Source organism: Rhipicephalus sanguineus, chromosome 3 (assembly GCF_013339695.2).
Source record: "Rhipicephalus sanguineus isolate Rsan-2018 chromosome 3, BIME_Rsan_1.4, whole genome shotgun sequence".
Taxonomy (NCBI): Eukaryota; Metazoa; Arthropoda; class Arachnida; order Ixodida; family Ixodidae; genus Rhipicephalus; species Rhipicephalus sanguineus.
This window is the reverse complement of record NC_051178.1, coordinates 166,408,496-166,430,777: the sequence shown is the minus strand read 5'-3', so window position 1 is coordinate 166,430,777 and position 22,282 is coordinate 166,408,496.

The following is a 22,282-nucleotide window of genomic DNA, read 5'->3' as shown; positions in this document are numbered from 1 at the left end:
GGTAGGCACTCGGTTAAAGCCAAAAAAACGAGCCCAGTGACAGGTAGAAGAAGACGCACGTGGGCTGTACATATTCTAAACGTTCCTCATGAAGCCGTCACAAGATGTAGTTTGGCACGTGCTCTCATGGTCTCTAGAATTTTGAACTTGACTGTACAGTCTTAGGTGTTCCCTCAGTATGGTACTCTATGGCTCTTCATATGGTGTCGCTATAAAACTACTCAGCTGCTCACTCTGTTCATGCTTTTGCAGCTGATGATGATTAAATATGTCTGAATTAAAGTTAAACATCCCAGAAGTCTGCCTGTTTGGGTAAAAGAAACCGGAGAAAAGAGAAAACTCCAACCAAGAATTAATTTTATGATACCCGACGTTTTGGTAGCCTCACCGGCTTCTTCTTCAGGGGCGAGAAGGCCCGAGATGCACGGCGCTTATATATACCTTCTTGCCGAACCTTGTCGCAAGCCTTGGCAGTGAAGGGAGGGCAATGTGCCCGTGGTGCGGTTGATGTTTCCCGCTGTCTGTTGTATATGCCAAGACTCGAGGAGGAGCGTCCGGTGCAACTTGCTTTCTTGTTCCAGGGTCACTATAAATTAATTCTTGGTTGGAGTTTTCTCTTTTCTCCGGTTAACTATGTCTGAGCACTTTGTAATGGTGGGGGGGAGGGAGGGGGCCTTTAAAGCACCAACTCGTTGCGCAATTCACATGTTTTGAGGTCTGGAGCGATTCTATGCTTCTACCACGCAATATTACATGCGTTAAGGAGACTCCTAGCTCCACTACATGACATCATATAGCGTTTTTTTTTGGAAGCTGTTTGAAGAAATAGCGTGGCTCTGTAGTAGAATACCTGCTTGCCAGGCAGACGGACTGGGTTAGATTCTAACTCGAATCGAAGTTTTCTATTGTTTATCTTATTTGCATCTTTCTCGTTTTTTCGGTCATGGACAATGTCATGATTTTTGGCTCACAACCAACGACACCGACGCCGACATCGGAACTTCTGCAAAACGAGCTCTTTAACGCTCTCGCGTTAATATTGTGTGGTGGGTTGGGGGGAACTACAGTGACCTTGCAGCAGGAAATATTGTGCTGGCGAGTGCCACTGCAGCGATACGCATTTTAAACGTGATCACCACTTTAGAGTACATTGTTAAGCGTAATGGGCGGGTGAACCCTTACAAAAATTTATTTAGACAGTCTATAGAGTGTTTAAACCCATTTTTAGACAGTCTATAGACTGTCAACATACATTTTTGTAAGGGAAGTGTCCGAAGAAAACGATGTTCGTAAACCGTTTTGAGAACAATCCAAATTAACATTCATTTCGTTGGCTCATCAAACAAATCTGATATATTGGCGAGACATACACCACACAGTAAAGTACTCAAGGCCCTGCTTGATACAGAGGCAAAAAAAATATGCTATAGCCAACAGCTTGAAATGGCAGGCATTCTTATCACTGAACTTTTTAGGTTCCATCAACGCCTCCGCGGCCGTCCGAAGCTGTCAACGAAAACCGAGTGCAGTCTTGCGCTGGTGGTATATCAATTTTACGTGATGTTTAGTGAGAGTCACCTTTTCTTTCCGCCATATCAAATGTTGAGCGTTCTCGTCCTTCTCTTCTTTTCTGACGTGCCAGTTTTCCTCATCACTTTACTTGCGACCACACGTGCCGCTATGTATTTCTTCGTTGCATATTGACCAGGCAGTTCCATTTCGCACGCTTACGCGTTTCTATCGAGAGTGGCAACGCAAAACGAAGGACGGCCAAAATCAGATATTGCCACATACATGACGTTGTGATATGCAGCGAGTTGTCAGCGTTGGCTGAGCATTTATTGAGCATCCCGAAGATGACAGAACCATCCATCTATGTCGGCCCACGGATATATGACTCTGTGAGTGTGCCTACTTTTCCGCATAGAGTAATTTTATGGAGAGTGCCTCTTCATGGGCATCAGTTCCTTTGCATTTGTCGCGGCAGATCACCTGCTTTCATTTTCGAGAGAATACAATCTCTCACTTTTTAGGCATGTAGAAACCAGTAATAGAAGCTCCAAATCGAAAACTGACGACGATGACACTTATAAAATACCACTGGATTAAGGTAGGTGCGCCATCGTCGTCCCCAATGGTGTCGAGTGCAACCTCGTAGTGAGTATTTCTCGACATTTGTACGCCGTTCGAGAAGTACGAAGTCGCACCGATAGTTTAACAGGCCAGAAATACAGATCTGTTGACCTAATGTTCATGGCTTTTACGGTTCGGTGCAGCTGAGGCAGCGTCAAAAACAAACCAAAATGACTGTACAAAATAGAGAAAATCTTGAGGCACTGACGACTATCTTAACAAAGCAATACAATGCTAAGCCATGATTTTGCCAGAACCTGACAATATCTTCCTAACATAGGTCAAGGCAAAGCCCTGTATGGTTCAATAAAGCAGACAAGGAGCCTGGTCAGTACGCTTCTATTTTACTAGAGGCAGTGTTATGACGACCAATTAGCCACTCAGCGAAAACCTGCCACTATTTTGCTCGTCGCAACGAATTTCACAGTTAGAAAAAGCTGAACAAGCGGGTGTGTTCTGAATAGACATGACTTTTATAATAATAAGGATATAGTGATGCATTGAGCACACTTGAAACACGTAAGTGACTTACTAAAGTAGTATTTCTTGCGTAAAGTTCTTATGAAGCACCTATTGGCAGTGTTTACATTTGTGGGCACAATATATTTGCTCATAAAAAAGAGAGAGAGAAAGAACTGCAGGAAAAATCACGCCATATCCACGGATTGAATGATGATAAGTGAGCGAAGCTCGAAAGGGGGAGATCATCGGTAAAACCGTAACCCTCCCGTGAAAGTTCGCCCATTACATCATTAAGAACGACGTGAGACTGTGTGCGTATATACAAATCAACTTTTATTTTGTTCTTTTATTTTGTTCGTCTACTGTCTACAGCCACCTGCTTCATCCGGTGACTCGCTGCGAAAGAGGAAGCGCGTCAAGAGCGATTGCCTTTTATTGCGTCAGTCACTTGCGAGTGACGTCATCATGACGTCACTCACACTAGCGCCACCTGCTGAGTGAGTCATACAACTAGGTGGTTACGAACCGGTCACAGATGAAGGACAGACCCACGACGGAGTAAAGAAGAAAGAACACCACACATGCGAACACGCACGAGAGTGTCACTCGTCAACGTCGTTTTCTTCTTCTACTGCATACCAGAACGCGCGTAGTAATGAAGAAAGATTGCCACACAGGCGAACACGCACGAGAGTCACTCGTCAACGTCGTCTTCTTCTGCTACTGCATACCAGAACTGCATACTAGCTCGTGAGAAGCGCGCGTTCTGGTATGCAGTAGAAGATGACGTTGACGAGTGGTTACAAACCGGTCACAGAGGAAGGACAGACCCACGCCTTAAGGAGCTTCGCCCCTAAAAAGGCGGGGCGGTCTACCGAGCTCATACTCGGTTGGCTACCTTGCACGTAGGGTCTTCGAGAACGATAAAGCGGGTGCCATATGTCAAGACAGTACGATGGACGTTTTTAGCAGGAATTTACTTGGAGTCATATTTGCTTTCTTGCTGCCTATAATTTTTGTTACATTCCCAGTGTGTATCGCACGCTTACTGCTGTTCTGACAGGCATGGCAATGTACGAGCACCGGAAAGGATAACGGGCACACAAACTGAACCAGGCGTTATAGTATTGATACTACGAAAGTCAACACGACGCGAGATAGTTTTCCGTGCCACAGACGGCGCGCAGACAGTGGTGTTGCAAGACGACGGCTGTGCCTTAGGGCGAAGTAGCAGAAACGGATGTGTCATTATCCACCGCAGAAACAACAATCCACGCTCGGATACGGCACCAGAGGCTATACGCTAGTCGTGGAAGGGAGGGTTGAGACTTGGCGGTTCCGAAGATAAACACATCCACGTCTCCTGGAGGCCCTCGAAGCAACTGTGTTTGCACGGCAGAAATCGCGAAGGGGAGATTGCAATTACATCGGGATGAATGTGCCCTTTTGCTTCTTCGGAGACGGCACGTGCCGCAATTCTTGTGGGCAAGGTGCACTGCCAAACTTTTCAAAAGGTATAAGTTGTGTATATTTATGTGACATGGTGTCTGTAATGTATTCAAGGAATAAAGGAGTAATAATCTTATACTGAAGTATCGTCTAACGAAATCAATCGCATAGTCGTTTAAAATTAGTCAATTTCGCCTGATACCGGTCATTTTTCTGTTAATACTTGTGCAGATGTAATTAAGAATTCATTGTTCTATCAATAATTTTACTTTTTGAATATGCAATGTAGGTAAACTTACTCTTTTAGATATTTGTGTATCTATATCATAATTTGTAGGGGAGAAACCGGTGACATTTGGAATTCGAGTAAATTTTGCATGGTGTTCAGTGGTCATCATGGAATGCCATGGCTTATAGGTTACTTAAATATTGAACATACTGCTATTACGCTCATATATATGGTGCATTTTCGCTGAGAAATTCGCTTTTCTATGTCATTGCTGCTTTGGTGTTTGATGCGACTGCGCCATTGCTTTACAGCTGCCAATATTCGAATTCTTAATTTGACCTGTCCCGTTAATTCAGCGCTCTTTACCCGTACCGGTGGCCTAGTTGTTACTGCGCTCAACTGCAGACCCGAAGGTCGTGTGACTGAATGCTGAATGCGGCGGCCGAATTTCGATGGAGGCGGGTGTGTGGGCTCGAGGCCCGTGTACCTGAATTTCAGTGCACATTAAAGAACACCCGATAATCCAAATTTTGGGAGCCCTTCACTACGGCGTCCCTCATAATCGTATCACTGTTTTCGGGACGTAAAACCGCCAAAATTGTTATCTATCATTTAGCGGTCTCAGCTTCGCATTATGAATCACGAGTTCAAGTGTTCAATCATGACCGCAGCGGCTGTATTTTGTTACAGAGGAATCGTAAAATTGCTCGTGTACCTATATTTTTGCTCATCTGAGGTAGAAGCTATACAAAAAAAAAATTAAAAGAGAATGCCCCAATGGAGAGCATCTGACAATCGCGTGGTATTTTAGGCGCGCAAAAAAAGAGATAATGTCGTTTTCAATAGCACCTGCCCGCACTTTCGGTTCTGCTTACAGTATTGTTCATTTTTCCAAGGTTCCTCTTCACAACGACTCATATGTCTTAGAGATCGCTTTTTTAAACCATGCATACGTGAGCATGAAAACTCACTACAAGTGACTTCGTAATTGTCCTTTCCGTATCAAACATCTTGATCTACATATCTGTAGGGACGCATCACGAACAGTGATTGACACAGCTACTGAATCCCTATGTGAATAATCATATCTCCAGCGAATATGTATGTCAGTTGGTCAGCTTGAACATTTGTTCACAAATGAGATGACGCAATAATTCATTTGATACTTCAAAGAGCGTGGAATAAAAACGCCAGGCCTGCGCGCAACGCGCAGCACAGTCACAGCGAAAGCTCGAAGAGCTGCCTTTCTAGAGTCCGTTCCAAACTCTCTTGCGGCACCTAATTCATCTGCAAGGCATTATGTGCACATTGTTGATGCTGCACGTGGCTTGTGACAATTAAGAATACAAGTACACATGCAAGGTATGCTCTACGCCATAAATCATATCTTTTTTTTCTAAATAGGGAAGCACTACTATGCCTCTCTTGGTGTTTCTGCGGATAAGTGAGAGAGAGAAATGTTTATTGTGGCAGAAAAGCTGAGAGGTCAGCCTGAATCAATTTTCCGTCCTGCGACTCGGCGTTGGGAAAGGGGAGGGGTGGGAAATAGGAGAGAGAAGATGTTGATGATGATGAGGAGGACGGTGGTGATGAAGCAAAACCTTGAATGTCCAGAAACAATATACATACTCTTGTTGAATCCTGCCTCACGCAGAAACTTGTTCGGCTCTTTCAGAACATCGCCCTGATGTGGTGGTCCCAACAGGTGGTGGGTCCTAACGAGGTGGTGGTCCCAACAGAACGTTTTCTGAAACTTGTCGCGTCGTAGATTTGAACAATATGGTGGCCATCGAATTTTTTTGCGTGATATATCGTGGGCAGGCGCACGAGAGGTGTTCAGTAGTCTCAGGAGTGCCACTTACCTGGAAATTCGGACTGTCTGCACAGCCCATAAGGTGTAGGTAACGAGGAGTGAATGCCACACCTAGTCGTATACTGTGCTTGTACTGCGCTATACTGTGCGTATACTGGCTTGTACTGCACCTTTTCATGGTTGGCGGGATCGTAACGCGCATGTCTGTGTCGAGTTCGCGAAGGCGGCGGTGACGATGACTTGGTAGGTACCAATATGCTGCAGTAGTTTCGCGGAAGACACGCTGCACATCTGTGGGGCATTATGCGACTTTGTTGACGTACATGTGGCTGATGACCATGAACAATTGTGGCTGAGCTCGTTGTAGTGCGTGGGAAGCTTTAAACCACGCACTCGTTGCGCAATTAGCATTGTGTGATGCCTGGTTGTTATTTCGCTCTTCTTTCACGCTATATTACATATGTTAACGCCATTCCTTGCCCGACATGACGCCTGTCTATAGGGTGTTTTTGCAAAGGCGTTTCAAGCGTCATCGTGGCTCTGTAGTAGAATACTCAACTACCACGCAGAGGGCCCGGGTTCAAATCTCATCTGATCCTGGATGTTTTTATTTATCTTTTTTTTTCTTATTTCGCGCGATCGCGGTTACGGAGGAGGGTGGCGGACACCTACGACACTTTGTTGTGATCCCATAACAGCTTTCGCTGTACAAAATTGAAACGTTTCGTGGGCAAGTCGAGAAGACAAGCAGCACTCTGTTTTCAGATAAACGTTACTAGAACAGTCGCTTATAGCAGCTTAATAAACAAACCTAGTTAACTTCTGGCCATACTAAACTGTCAGCTGAATCGTAGGAACCGCGAGAATACGAAAATTTTTGGACTAAAGAGTCTCTACGCACCAGAGGTGGCTGTCGCGGTTCATACCAGTCCCTCATTATTTAATATTATACAGTGTAAAGTAATGATCACGTATACGTGTTCGCTCCTGCGAGTATTCAAATCCTTGTGCACGTACGACTATCTTACAGAAGAGCTGCGTCCCGCTCTCTACTCCTTTGTTTCTCTTAATTTCTAGCATGACTGTATCGGTCCGGGCCGAGGTTGTGTGAGCGCGTGCGATTCTGCAGAAAGATGACCGAAATGCGTGGCCAGCACTTCGTTTCTTTTATTCTCATTTCTTCACCGCTTCGCCCAGTTCTCTTTCCTTTATAAAGTTGAAACACTGTATCACTGAAAAACCTTGACACTTAAAATCAATATTTTTTTCAGGCTTCTTAATCGCATCTCTGTTCAGAGTCCCAGGCGCCGTTTGCCTCTTCTTTCCAGTTATAAGGCTTTCGCCTGATGGAAGGGGTGGGGGAGGGGGGTGTGCACACTCCAACTCCGCACGGCTGAGTCGCCAAGGTGGCACGATAAACACCTGCACTCGAGGTAATCAGAGATAGACGAAAAGTATGAGCGAGCAATGGGCGCCGTCTTCCCGCATTGAAAGAACTGTAGGTTGCGTACATTTAAACTTTGACTGGCGTAATGGAAACACGGGAAAACTCTTCGCGTTGTGCCACGTTTTGTTTGTCAACGCTTGTCCCGTGTTTTCCTTCGCTTAGCCTACGTCTCATTTTGCGCTGTTCATCCCATTTACAAACGCGTGGCCTTTGTTCAACTCTGCCAGCGCTCTTCATGCCGCCAACATTCATTGCCACTGCGACTGTTTGTTTACATGGAGTGAGGTCTATTAACGTCAGCCTTTGCATGCGTTACACTATGCTGCTTAATTGTAAAAAAAAAGCGGATGCTCACTACTGTATACCGCAGAGTTATGATCTTTACTTCGGGACATTGCATGCAAAAAATATTGTTTCTCTGGCAACGTGTAAAACAAGGGTACCCAGCGGGACTTCCCAAAAAGTGTTTTATGCCGGAGTTCACCAACACTTCAGTGACGTATTTCCGTCACGGAAATGACGTCGAAAAAATATACACGATCACATAGCAAAGAAAAAACGTTCCGTCAACGGGCATCGAACCCACGACCGCTCGGTCCGCAACAACAGATGCCGGGCACGCTATCCACTGCGCCACGGTCACAGACTCTAGAGACTTTACAAATGCGCCTTTTATATCTACCACTCTCCCGTTTAGCGGGGTGTTGTTGCCCTCTGGGAGCGGTAAAGTAAAGTAATTCGTCATTACTATGGCCTCCGCAATTAGCACCTGCAACGCGTTACACGTCCCTCCCATTCGGAGCGTTTACAATAGAAGTTTAATTTTGTCAATGCCTTAACACTCCGCGAGGTAGCAACCTTAGCCAAGCGTCGTAAAAGCGTCGGCCTCGCTCATAGCTCTGCGACGCGCGCCTGCCCCACCTAGCTGTAACACCGCGTTCCCCGCTCACGCGCTCGCCCCGAGAAAAATCGCGACCGGGGCGGCACGACGCGCTTTGCGTTTCCCTCTAGTCCGGCCGTGGTGTTCAATCACATTTTAACATGCCGCGGGATGGCCACCAAGTTCTGCGTCCAATATGCGACGCTCTTCTGGCTATCACACCTCGTTCTCTGATTACGCTTTCACCGTTAACTACTACAGCTACCACAAGGGTTTGTTTAATCATTTAGCAGGGACGTTAGTCGTCGGGATGGAGATGTACCACCAATAATCAAAGTGGGCACATCCACGTTAAATGACGCTATAGCTGCCAGACATCAATACGCATTTTGTAAACTCTCTTATATCAATGTAAGGTAAACATTCAGTTACTTCGGTAAGGACACGCTTTACTTTCGTGTTATTCCGATTCCTATGACGGAGGGATCAACCATGTTTTTTTCTCCCAGTTTAATCAGGAAAGCATTGAGATGAAGAAAGGAAACCCTGAGCCTTGGTTCATTCAAGCGTACAGCAAATGCAAGAATATGGATGCCGATACTATGGTGTTCTTGAATGTAACATCCTTTTTGCGCTCTTCAATTTTTTTTTTTGAAAACATCATTCTCAGGGATTTGCTGATTATGTCCTCAAGGTTTTCGTGTCTTTTCTTGGTTTTTTTTTCTTTTGTTATTCTGACAACATTCACAGAAGCGAACCCAAACAGCCAACTAAGAAGAATGCACAGCCAGAAAGGCAGGCCTATAATGCGGCCCGTTGCGGTCGCTCCGGCCACTCCGGCAACTGCGACAACCATGAAGGAATGATAACTGCAGTCAGCTTTGGTTTCTTAGGAATGCGAACGACAAATGACGCAGCCCTCAGCGATGGTTGCAGCGACATACAATGCAGCGCCGCATTCCGTGCGCCAGAATCCGGTTGTGCGGGACAAAGACAACCGTCGCTCCCGTTTTCCCCGCTGCTGTGGCTCGGGACGGGCTGGTCGTTATAACTTTAGCGCTACTTATTGCTTCACATTGTTGCGCCCTCTTTGCTAGCGGTAGCCGCGGGTTTCCGCGATGGCGACCAAGTGGTTTAAGGTCGCGCTTTCAATAACTCAACTTCGCCTGCCCCTGCACCAGTCGAATTTTTGGCACGATCGCACACAACTCCCCTCCGGTGCGGAGTGTTCCGGTATAACGAGTCCTGGTGCTTGAACCTCCAAAAATAATAATAATAAGCTCGCAAGGAATTGAGTGAGGCTTTGGCCAGAGCTTCTTGCTTTGTAGCGGTCCTAATACGATTCATTAAAAGAAACGGCTGGCTTCAACGAATCACACGCTGAATGGTTAACTCGATGTTTTAATGAGGTGCACGTACATAAATCACATTAGAGCACGCCTAGAAACAAGGAGAAGCCTCCTTCCACGAACAAGCCCTTACACGTTTATTTTAATTTGTCCAGGCTATGTCACTGGTTATAATAAGAAAACAGCCTAGGATATTTTGTAATGCCAGTACATTGCTGATCATGCGTAAATTTCGTACGCTTTAGATTAGGAGCACAGATGGTGGGATATAATGTTTACCCTACTAGATCTTCTGCAAGTGAAAATAATTATGTCTGGCCACCTTTCCAAATATAAAACATCACGTATGCAAACGGCACGGTCAGCCACACAAATCGGTACGATATGAATAACTATGCACAGCCTAGCTCCACACCTTTGAATGTTGTTCAATGAACAACTATACCTCACTGTTACATACCTCCATAATATTTATTATATAATTGAAGATCAAACGTACCAACGTACGGCTGACCTGTATATTTACGAGCAACGAACAAAAGGGTAAGAAAAAAAGAAAGCGACGTAAGGCTTCGAGTCTTCGACTCCCAACCAAGTCCTTGCCTGCTGGTATGTCCGCTTCAAACATGCGAAAAGATCAAAGGTTGGGCGCAGCAAAAAACGAAACTTTCTGGGAAGACCCGCCAAATTGTTGACTGCAGATGTAATAAAATGTCGGAAGTTTGTTGAGCTCCGAGAAAACTGATTCCTCGTACGGAAAGCCGAGCTAGTTGGTACGAATTCATTGTGCAATAGCGCAAAAAACACAGGGACACAGGCAAGAGAGACGATACAGGCGCTAACTTTCAACTGACGTTTATTTTTTTCAGAAACACACATATATACATACAAACAAACAATTGGTCATGCGCAGTGACTCATGCGCAGTCTCAGGGCTGTGACTGGGAAAGTGAGATTTTTTTGTCTTTTTGAATTTTTTGTTTTTGCTGTCGGACGGAGTCACTGCGCATGACCAATTGTTGTATGTACATATGTGTTTTTCTGAAAAAATAAACGTCAGTTGAAAGTTAGCGCCTGTATCGTCTCTCTTGCCTGTGTCCCTGTGTTTTTTGCGCTATTGCACTATGATTCCTCGTCCCAGCCGTGGGAGAATAGTATGTCTGTTTTCATGTTTTCATGGAGCAGAAGATATGCTAGAATTTCCGTCCTTCACTTGGAGTGAGTTAAGCAAGTGGAACCAAGAGAGTAGCGGATCGTATTACGTTCAATGTTCAACTAGCTCCGCGTCGTAATTTACTTTCCTTCTTGTTTGCTTATTCTGGGATTGAATGAAATCAAAGCATCGCGACAGGCGGGGAGAGAAAGCAAAAGTCTGTCGCAACACTGACATTTTTGTGTAAATCTAAATATTGCGAGAGGCACTCGCAAAGAAGACATAAGATTCAATAAAAAATGCATGTTACAGACTCAGATATTGTTATGGTTCTCTTCATGATGTTCTTGATTTAGTTTTCACAAGTTTATCGGTTTTATTTTGTGACGCACACAGTTACCAAAAGGGCACGCTCACAAGGAAGTGATTCTAGAAAGCCTTACTACGCACGCTTACGGCGTACCCTTAAACGTATGCCCACGTGAAGGCTCCCTAAGACATTTCTGCGATGGTCCATAATTCCCGAACTATTACAGCCCCATATTTTTTGTTGCTTACACAAAACACTTTGTATTTTTGCATTACACGTATAATCGTCGATAAAAAAGTCATCAATGAAGCAGCCGCAGTAACAACGAGGATAACTCTGTTTTCTTGCCTGCTACACGAAGGAAAAAAATTAAACATGAAGAAATAAAAACCTGTGTTGACATGTCTTAAATGACGCCGTGCTGAAATATTTCTTTTGCATGTTCGACGCTGTATACGCTTTTTTGAAGAACGAGAATGAGCGCAATCGTCAACACGGACACAATGTAGGTCACACAGAGGAAAACTTGCATGAGTCCCTTGCATGAGTCGTTTCAGTGTTTCTATTCTAACAAGATTGTAGAATAGCAATTAGCCCGATATCACATTTTCCTAATAAAAGTGCACTTACAAATTTGTGCAGGAATTCTTATTAGCCCTTCGCGCGAGCAATGACGCCTCACAAGACAAAATGTTAGGCTATAGTAGCATTTTACTACCGGATTTGGGCTGGTCATTTTTTTGGACCCAGGAAGAATCCCAGAACCCAGGAAGGCACATTATTTGACCTTTTGGTCAAATAATGTGCCTTACAACACAACGATTCGGTTCTTCAATCCAAAGTGAAATAGAAATAGCGGTAGTGTACGCGTGCGCGCTGGTTTTGTAGCGCCTACACACCACGCACACACACACACATTCGTTCATTCTTTCTTGTATCTTCAATCGTTTTAGCAATAATGACCATGATCACGACAAAATCAAGTACGGCTGCTCTTGCTGCTGCTCACCTATCTACACTCTGAGAAGCGACCACTCCAAGTTATAGACCTTTTCACAGAGGGCTCCCTGGGTGCCGCCATATTCCTCTCTGGGCTGCGCTAAATAGGAGCGATCCCTCAAACATGCACTGCCGAGGCTGTGACGTCGACCTTTGTACAGCCCAGCATGGCGGCGTTTTTCCTCCCCTATGAAAACATCTATAGGCAGTACGGCTATAATACTTCGCAAAGAGAGGGGATAACTGACTCTTGTGGTGGTAGTGATGAGTTCAGGTATCGCAGACAGAAATTGCAGACGCCCAAAGGTTAAGCAGGAAATCAACGAACTCCCCTCTAATAAACCCAGACAACCTAGAACTTATCGAGGAGTATCAGAGGAGCATGCGACGGTGACGAAGCAAGAAATTAGATGTATAAACTGGCAAGAAAACTACTTAAAGCATGGGGAGCTGGTTATCCGGAAGATATTTCCGGACTTCATTATAAGTAGCACATTCAAGAGAAGTTCTGCTGAATATGCAGGGCAGGCGTGTTCCGACCATCACGTGAACACAATAGTGTTTACGCGAAGGTCGGTACGCAGCAATTAATTATTGTTCTAAAACTTTATTTTACTTACTGTGTTTTACCTAAATATTACTGATCAGCTTCTGAGACAGTAGTACGAGTGATTTATGAGGTTAAGATTATTTTGTGAAGATACATTATATTCCTGGCAGTTAATCATTCTATAGATTACGCAGTCCTCTGCGAAATGTCGGATGGAGGAAGATACTATGCCAGGTAAGTCGTTAACATAAATTGAAAAGAAGGGGGCCTGATACACTGCTCTTGTTAACACTTGACGTTACAAATGGTGAAGAGGAGCTAAAGTTATTGACATAAGTAAACTGCTGTCGATTAGACAACAAAACACGAGGCTAAGTTAGAGCTAAGGATTCAATTCTAAGAGTAGTTTAGCGTTCAGGCGACGGTGGGCAGCTTGGTTAAAGGTTATCACAGAGTCAACGAAGATGCTGTTAATAGTACAAATCCGACATAAATTCCACTAGTTGAGTGTCACAATACAGCTTTTAAATGCGAAGCATTTCTTAGCGAACCTCTGGCACTTTGAGCAATTCTATCTACGTATCTATCTATCTATCTAGCCGCCTACGTCTGGGTGCTCTCATGATCGCCTCCTTAACTTGGTGTAGACCAAAATTTCCATGGGAGGGTAAGAGGATTTGACGAATATGATTGCCGGGTCATGACATGAATAACGTTAAAATCTTGTAGCGTACGTCGTCAAACACTTTCCACTAGACACGTGTGGCACATACCCGTTTACGACGGGCTACGGTGTACGGATATACGCCACAGGTTATTAACAGTTTATATCTACCCAGGAATGGCGAGACCATACATTGGTAAATTAAATGCTAGAGCGTTAAGGAAAACCAACATCGGCAGCGTTGACTCAACGAATGGAAAGAATGAAAATTAGGATCCCAGCAGGAATCGAACCCAATCATTCTGCGTGGCAATCAGGCATTCTACCACTGAGCCACGCCAGGTCTATAAACTGGTTTGGAAAAACAGCCTACGCAGGCGTAATATCGGTGCAACGTCAATTGTAGTTGTGGTGCTGGCTATCTAATTTTACAAGAAAGCAATAAACAATGCATGATGCTCCTATGATGTGTACTCCTACGATACAGGCGTCATATCAGATTAACGTCTGTAGTTCCAGTGTTGGCTCCGCTTTTATAGCAGTCTAATAAACATTACGTTTGTATTACTATGATTCAGCAAGCTATATTGAAGCATTGCTCGACCTCGGAGGAATACATTAACGAAAGTTACATATGATATCCACATCACCGCACCGTAAAGTGCACTTCCTCCACCAGAACGACGCAGTGTCCTCTTCATTTCTTACGAGGCTGGGCGATGGCCTCATGCTGACAGAAGGTGATGCCAGGTTCATTGACAGCCGTTTTATAGTCTAGGCTACGTAGGCCACAGACGCCCAGGTAGTCTACGAATACGACAAGCACCATCCACTGATGTCGGTCTACGTAGCACTACCCAGGCCTACCAGCCTCGATGGCCTATACCTCACGAACGCGAAGGGTGGCTTCAGGTTCCGACATGTCGCCGGCTTTGTCGACAGACAATTTGTCGACGAAATGACCGAGGCATCCACGAATTCCAACAGTTCTACTATACCACATACTTCACTACACATGGACCCCTCGTCACCACGATCACGACAGGATCCTATAACAAGTCATGACCAACTGCTGGTGCTCACTGATCACGGTGATGATGCCCTTGTTCAAGAACTGTCAAGAACGTCTTTCACACATGCACACGGGTTAGTGAAACGTGCGTGCGTTCTCGGGACACGTATAAGCACGCCATATCAACTTACCGCATCTGGTGTTGGTAATACCCATGTTGCCATTGGCAGCGTGACCAAATCGTAAACAACTGGTTATATAACACATATGCGGCGCTTCAACATATATATGCGTGCCTATAAAATTTATACAAATCTTTAGCGTCATTTTGTAAAGTGGCGCTCAGTAAAAAAAAGTTGCGCCAAAGTCACCTACCCGCCGCATGCTTCGCATAACATCGACTCCCACGGTGCGTGAGATTTGCCGAATTTTTTTTTCAAGAATTCATGTTTATTTTGAAAGAAATTATTTCTGTCAAGATTGCTGCACATTTGAATCGAACGATGTGCTCAAGAAGCTTGAAGCTTATAGCGATTAATGAAGTGGAATGGTAGTTTTCAGGCGAGTATGGGTTGCTATCTTTAATTATACCAATTACTTAAGCGATCTACCTGTTATCGGGCAGTAGACGAGTTGATAAGGACGGTGTTCCACATCTAAACAGCACTCTCTATATTTGCGTGAAGGGAGTTTTTTACGTAACCACAAAGGTAGGTGCGGCACTATGCTAAAGAACCGTGCACAACCAACGCCAAGACTGAATGCCGTAGGACATCAAGATAACTGTTATATGTTATCGACGTTCATTTTATCACCAACCCACCCAATGTTACTCTCCTCAGTTGTCCTCTTTCTCCAGGAAGACTTGCTAATAACAAAAAAGAAAGAAAGTAGACACATAAAGTGCACTAGAGTAACAGGCCCACCTCGATTTGTGAACCACGAAGGTACGAACGGAACAAAAACCAAGGGCGGAGTCCGAAAAGGGCTCTACAATTGATAAAGTAAGGAAACGCGAAAAAAACAAACAATTAAGAAGGCAATAGAAACAAGAGGAGCACACAGCGGAGTCTACTTTGGGTGCTAGGAGAGATGGAGCGATCAGATTTCTAGGGAAGCGATGACATTGAGCTTGGGTGTTGGATAACAGCAATGTGGTTTGTGGTAGGCAGTTGAGGAGGACGAAAAAAAAAATAAAGTGTATTTGTTGGCCGTGGCCGCACAGGCTGATTTTTGAAGCAGTCACGAGAGCCCAGCGACCGGGGAAACGTCCCCGCTCGCTGGTTATTGCGTGCGGAAAATTGCGTTCTGGTGATTCACCGCTACAGAGCTTGTTGCAGAGCTTCTTGTGACGCAGAGAATGCAGTGAGAGTAGAAGTAACAGGAAAATTAAGTTGGTGAGAAGATATTGCTAACGAATGCACAAAGGAGATTGTATCTTATAATTAAGAATGCGTTGTTTAGAAGAAAGCGGGCGTCAAATCGACGACCACATTCTTTTTCAATGGCGTGCCTCATTTAGTAAAACATTACGCCACCTACGAGACATTTGCATCCACGTATCTACAACGGGACCCAAGATTACCTCAACGAAGAAATAAGTTTATTTGTAGTTCGTACGGACAAATTGAAATAAACGAGTATGGGGAGAACTGCGTGTATACCACCGCCTTAGCCAATCAAATTATCTCACATCTTCCGGCATGTCGTTCTAGAGCAATTTTTACCGCCTAATATGCCTCTATCTCTGTTGCTTCGCGTTGGTAATGTTTCGAAATGGCCAGCGTCTTGCTAATTCGTGCAGGTGAAGGCTTTCAGAAATTCTCGTCTGTGGTGTCGCCGTCGAACATTCGCTTGAGCCCCGCTGCTGCTTCGTGAAAAGCATGCCGGTGTTCTTCTTCTGGTCCCCAGTACCCCTCTACCGTGAATACCGCTCGCAGAGTTCCGCACCATACAATAATAAGCCAGACCTGGATATTCGTTGTCCTGGGGCAATTTACACGCCGTTTTTAGAGCCAGCGCGTTTGTGAATGTTGGGACATCCCGACAGCTGAGCCCTCCACAGCATTTCTAAAGCTTCGAAAACTTTTGCTTTTATCTGCGGTGTCTTGCCATACCATAGAATTATCCTGACCAATGAGGCAATGCAGCTTGTAAAACGAAGTGGTGCGAGCGCACTATGCCCGACATGGAAAGTCATACGCACATGCTTTGGTTTAGACATCCTTAACAATTGCGTCAAGCTACCGATGGAAGTGAGCGGCATAAGTGAACGCATGCGTGGCTCTCCGCCAGGCGTCCTACAATTTTTCACTTGCAAACCCTCCATCGTAAAAAGTGACAACCTATCATTACAACAGGAGAAGGTGTCTGACGAGGGTAAGTGTTTGAAATACGGATCTGCGCGGCACGGCGCATATGTTTGTATTGGGGCGGACACTCAGGAGGAGAAAGGTTTATTATTTGTAGGCATATTACAGAGTATACCTTCCAGATGCTGCTTGGCGCAACCTTCAGAAATGGGATAGTTGTATTTATTTTCGTCGACAGCCTCGGTCTAATTGTTGCTTGATTTTATTTCATAAAGCCCTTTCTGGTGCGTTGTGACCTCGGCATGTTTTCTTGAAGGAAGACGTTCAAATGTGTGGTGGGCACACGACTTCAGCAAACTTTGTGCTCATAATGCTGCACTGAGCTATACATTTAACTTTTGTGTTTAGCGGAAAACAGGTAAAAAAAATCGGTGGCGCGTTAAAACTAATTAGCAATGAACACATATATCCAATGATATTACACTCTGCAATATTATGCTCCTGTATTTCTCAACGTCTAAAAAAAGCTGCACAGACTTGTATGAAGACACTTTTAAAGACGATAGTCTTTCTTGGGGAACTTAAACGCAGAAATTTTGGTCTGTCTTTCTGTCACAAAGGAAAGTTTATTGAACCTCTACACGCAAGCGCGAAAGACACTTATAAACTAAATACTTATAAATTGCGTCAGTGTAACTTATACAAACGCTAGACGCAATTACTGGCTGGGGTAATACACTGTACACTACCGAGGATCTATAAAACAACAACCAAATTAACTAAAGCATCTTCTCAAGGAGATGAGGAAAGAAAAAAAAAGAAAGAAGAGGGGAGAAAAAGGAAAGGGGGGAGAGAAGTGTAGCACGGGGAGTCGGGTAACTTGTTTCTTTTGCCGAACTCAGTATGGCGCTGCTGGAAATTCCAGTTTTTCCCCACGTAATGCGAAAAACCGAGTGTGCCAGTCTGTCTTTCTGTTTGTCGGCACGTCCCTCGATTCAGCCACTCGGCCAAAGTTGAACCACTTGCCCAAGGGCCAGCCGTCTTGAACTGGTACGGCTGTTCATACTTGTGAACGTTGTCGATCAAAAAGTAAATATCATGCATATCTGAGGTGCAACATCACTAGGTATGTATTAGGTGGCGTGTTCCTTTAATAGAAAATGCATACATACGTAATTTTAAGGACCCTAGTTTCTTAAGCTGCGCTGAAAATGCATAAGAATGGAAGCTTGAGCGAGTTGGTATGCGTTCATCTTTGTTGAAACAGCGCTCACTAGACGACGACGAAGTAAAAGAAGGCACAGGACAGGCGCTGCCTGTCCTGTGCCTTCTTTTACTTCGTCGTCGTCTAGTGAGCGCTGTTTCAACAAAGCTGAAAATGCGACTGCGCTGAAATTTGCCTTCCTCCGTGCCCTTCGCACGAGCTCATTGTTGTGTTTCGGTTTCGGTTCTGTATTGCACTGTACGAATGCCATGGCCATGGGTTGGTGTTGAAAAACTTTAGTTTTGAGAAGGCCGAGAAGGGGAAAAAAAAATATTTAAAAAATGAAAAAGCAGCGTTGTGGGCGGCCTTTTTACGTTGTGGGCGTTCCTGTTTTACCCAGGCGACGTGTAAATAAAAGAGTGTGTGGAGAGTACTCGTTGAGTGCGGACGTTTCTCTGCTTCAGCGCTTCGCGCCAAACCGCGTTTTCGGGCTGGCTGGCGTCCCCGCCGGTCGCGTTGGTCACCGCCGGTCTTCGCGTGCTGCTGCGCCGGGACTACCAACACGCAACACAGCACTCATGTTTCCCGACATATTGCCAGATGGCGTCCATATCTCACACAGCGCCTCTTCTATCGTCTTTACACGACATTTGCAGCGAAGCACGCAGATACGCGGCCAATTTTTCATTTTCGTGTTATGACTGATTTTTATGAAAGAGGCATCAAAAATACTTTTTTTTCTATTCTTGAATTTGGGAAACAATATTTTCACGTGCAACCGGAGTCTTCTTTCATTTTGGTTATCAGGTCGACGAAGTCCGGATGGAGGTCGGAGTTCCAGCGTAGGGTTTATTTGGTAGCGGGACAACATTGCATTAGCGGAGAAATAGGGCCTGGCTTTAATTAGTGCGCGAATACCAAGAGCAGTCATTTTCTTGATGTCTGACAAATGTAGACCAAAATCAAGACCTAGGTCTAAACGTATACTCTGAGAAATAAACAGAACCTCAAGATTAGGTAATATTAGGACCCATCACTGGAGCAGCAGGAGTACCAGGATGATCTCAAAATTATAAATTGAGACTGCAGGACAAAGGCATCTCCCAATAATCTCCATTCGGCTTTGTCAAGCGCGAGCACATTCTATGTTATCCCTGCAGGTTTCCTGATTTCGTCTCTCCGTCGAATGTGCTGCCGTTTTCGGCGTCTTTTCGCCTACCTTAGTATGCACTCCATCGCTCTAACTGACCACCGGCTGTATGTCCTAAGCATTACATTGCCGGCCCAGGTCCACTTCTTCCGCTTAATATCAACTAGAATACGAGCTGCACCTGTGTGTTGTATGACCCATTATACCGTCTTTCGATCTTTCAATGTCCCGCCTCTTATTGCACCGAGTTACTGCTTATGTTTCTATACATATTTGTGAGGCCAGAAAGGAATGTTTTAATTACTTCCTGGATACTACGAAAGCATTAGTTTCCCCTTACTGTAGCTGCTTCCATCGTGGTGTGGTCGTCAAATGCGTGCATGGAACTAACTTTTTACTGGGAGGAAGTTGGTGCTATCATCCGTTCTGGCCATAAGAGTGTGACCAGAATGAAATAGAGTCAAGTTTGTATTCTGTGAATACTATTGTGTTCACTACTGGAAGTTATATGATTGAAGCAACGCAACGTAGAATGACGCATTTACATGACTATTACATGCGCGAACGTCAACGCCGCTCTAAAGCACAGACGCGTTTTTGTAGAGCTGTCCAGCCTAAAATCAAGATGGGTTTCTTATTATAGAGAAAATATAGCCACGACAGATCCGTCAATACTTAACATCAGCTACTTTTTATCCATGGATAATAAAAGCCGTTCTCTTACTCCCAGTTCTCTTTCTACATAGTCTCGGATGGTCATTCCAGGATATTCCCGAAGCACTTAATCTGAAAGATTTATGCTCGCTTCTGCCAGCGCGCTGCTCATACAACCCTGTCCACACAGTAGACGTCTCTTTTTACCCTCTCGTAGACCGTTAACTGCACATAAAAGATCTAAAGAAGAAGCACTTGCGTTACGACATCTGAGCATGTACTCTATTATGCGTGAAACGCGTTGCTGAACTTCGGTTCATGGTAATGTTTCTGCGTTCGTGAATGTATGACCAGTAGCTGAAAGTGACGGCAGCGTAGACAGCTCCAGTCGACGGGTAACAAATTGTGCGCGACTACAAACAGTGAATGGCGCTGTGCGTTGAACATAGACGGTCACACATAGCTGCCAAGAGCAAAGCAGATCGGGGTTCCGCGCAGGCGATCGTTTCTGGTGGAATATCTGAAGCTGTGCCTACGTCGGCGTTTTAAGAGCAGCTCTAGGCAATTTCGTAGTCTCTGCACTACATTATTGCGTATAGGCAGCCGTAAATTCTGTGACAGGGCTAAAAAATAAGTGGCGAGGCGAATGGACAGCGACGAGTAAGCGTTGATTATTCTACCCTTGTTTTATACATGGTGACGGGGAGTAAGCATATATTCCTTTCCCTATAGTACCATCGAGAAACATCGCAGTGCACGTGTTTGCAGTGGAAATACGCAAAAACGGGAATTTTGATCCAGTGCAAAAGATGATGAAGAGAACCAAGACCTCGTTTGTGTTTTAACTACCCACCTTTGCATCGTGTCTCGTATCGCTTAAGTATAGTTCAAATTCTTTTCATGTCTTTTTTTTTCTTTTGCCGATGTCGTGATGATCCTTTCAAAAGTGTGAGCAAGCAGAGTTATTATCTAAGGTAAACACTGGACGAATTTCCGGTAAAATGTCGGCACAAAATTAGTCATCCAAATAAAACAAAAAATTGCAAAAACAACAGGTTGGTTGAATAATTTCGTCGAAGCTCTTACTTGGCTTACGAAAGAATAAATGATAAATAATGGGGCAGTGAACGGCAAGGTGATGGCACTGGCCCGCAGTGGCTTGCGGGAGCGGTACGGTGTTTGCATCTCGGTTAATCCTATAGGGTGCTGGAGCACCAAAACATCATGTCGCAGAGCATGGGGCGTCCGAGTATTCAAGTTCTTTAACGACACGGAGTACCCAATATTTTGCTGGCTGCACGAGCGCAGACCTGGAGAAGATCGATCATGCTAAATAAAGCTAGAGAGTGCGTTTCGTCAATCAGATGTGAGAGCGTCTAAGGGCACAGTTAGACAGCACCTAGAGCGTTCCTATATACGAGTCATTGAACGACTTTACTAGGTCTTAAGGAGATGGGGAAAATGTAAACTTCCATCGTACAGCTTCTATGCTGACTATAACGTGCGAAACGGTAACACAAACGGAGCGAGCTACGCGTAACAAGACGGCAAAATGTGCAGCGACCATGTATGAAATATTACCACCTACGTCTGTGGCATAGAAGAACCTTTATGTTTCTGGAAATATTGAAACTTCAAAAAAATGCATTGCGAGTGCTAGGTCAATAGAATGCATTCTTTGTCGGAACACTATGAAAAAAGCGTAACAAGAACTACGACAGGTGAGCGTTGTTCCATCCTTCGAACCCCATTCGCTTTAGCGAAATTGTGAGTGTACTCAAGTCACTGGCGACACTATAATTTCTGCTCCGATATATATTGCTCTGCACAAGCAGCTTCACATACTATTGAAAAATTGGGGTAAGGTACTTCGTATACTGTGGGCCAGCCTTCAAAGAAACTTCTTACGCTAGAATTGTTCGGAAGAGAGCATTTTAGCCAATCGGGATGCTGGGCATGTCATTACCAATGCCGGCGGGCCAATGGCGAGGAGCGGCAACGACCGAAAATCTTCGTAAGTTCGAGCTTTATATCCTATGTTTTCTTACCCGAGCCACTTGGCTAGCACAGGTGCCGACCGGTTCCGCAGGTTTGCAAAATATGTGTCACGTAGTGGATCCATAAACTACAACATTCAAGAGTCGCCCGGCTTGAATGAGAGCAAGTGCAATTCAATAGGGGTAAGAGGAGCTAAAAGACAAGACATTTGCACACTTCTATTGCAGATCCAGGGTGACTCCGCAAAAGGGAAGTCACTGCTGCGGATTAGAGAGAACAAAGACAACTCGAGATTAATGTCGCTTTAGTTATACTGAACGGGTTCCAGAAAACACATTACATGCAGTTTAACCTTATACAGCAAAAAACTTCCTGCCGGACACGACCCTGTGCCGCGTGAGCCTACAAAGCTGGGTTGCGCAGATCTCAGTAGCGTTTTTTGCACCTAGATAAAAAGAAGTGAAAAAGGTCTTTCTGCTTTGAGATCAGCTTAGTGTCTCTCCCTTAAAAAGAT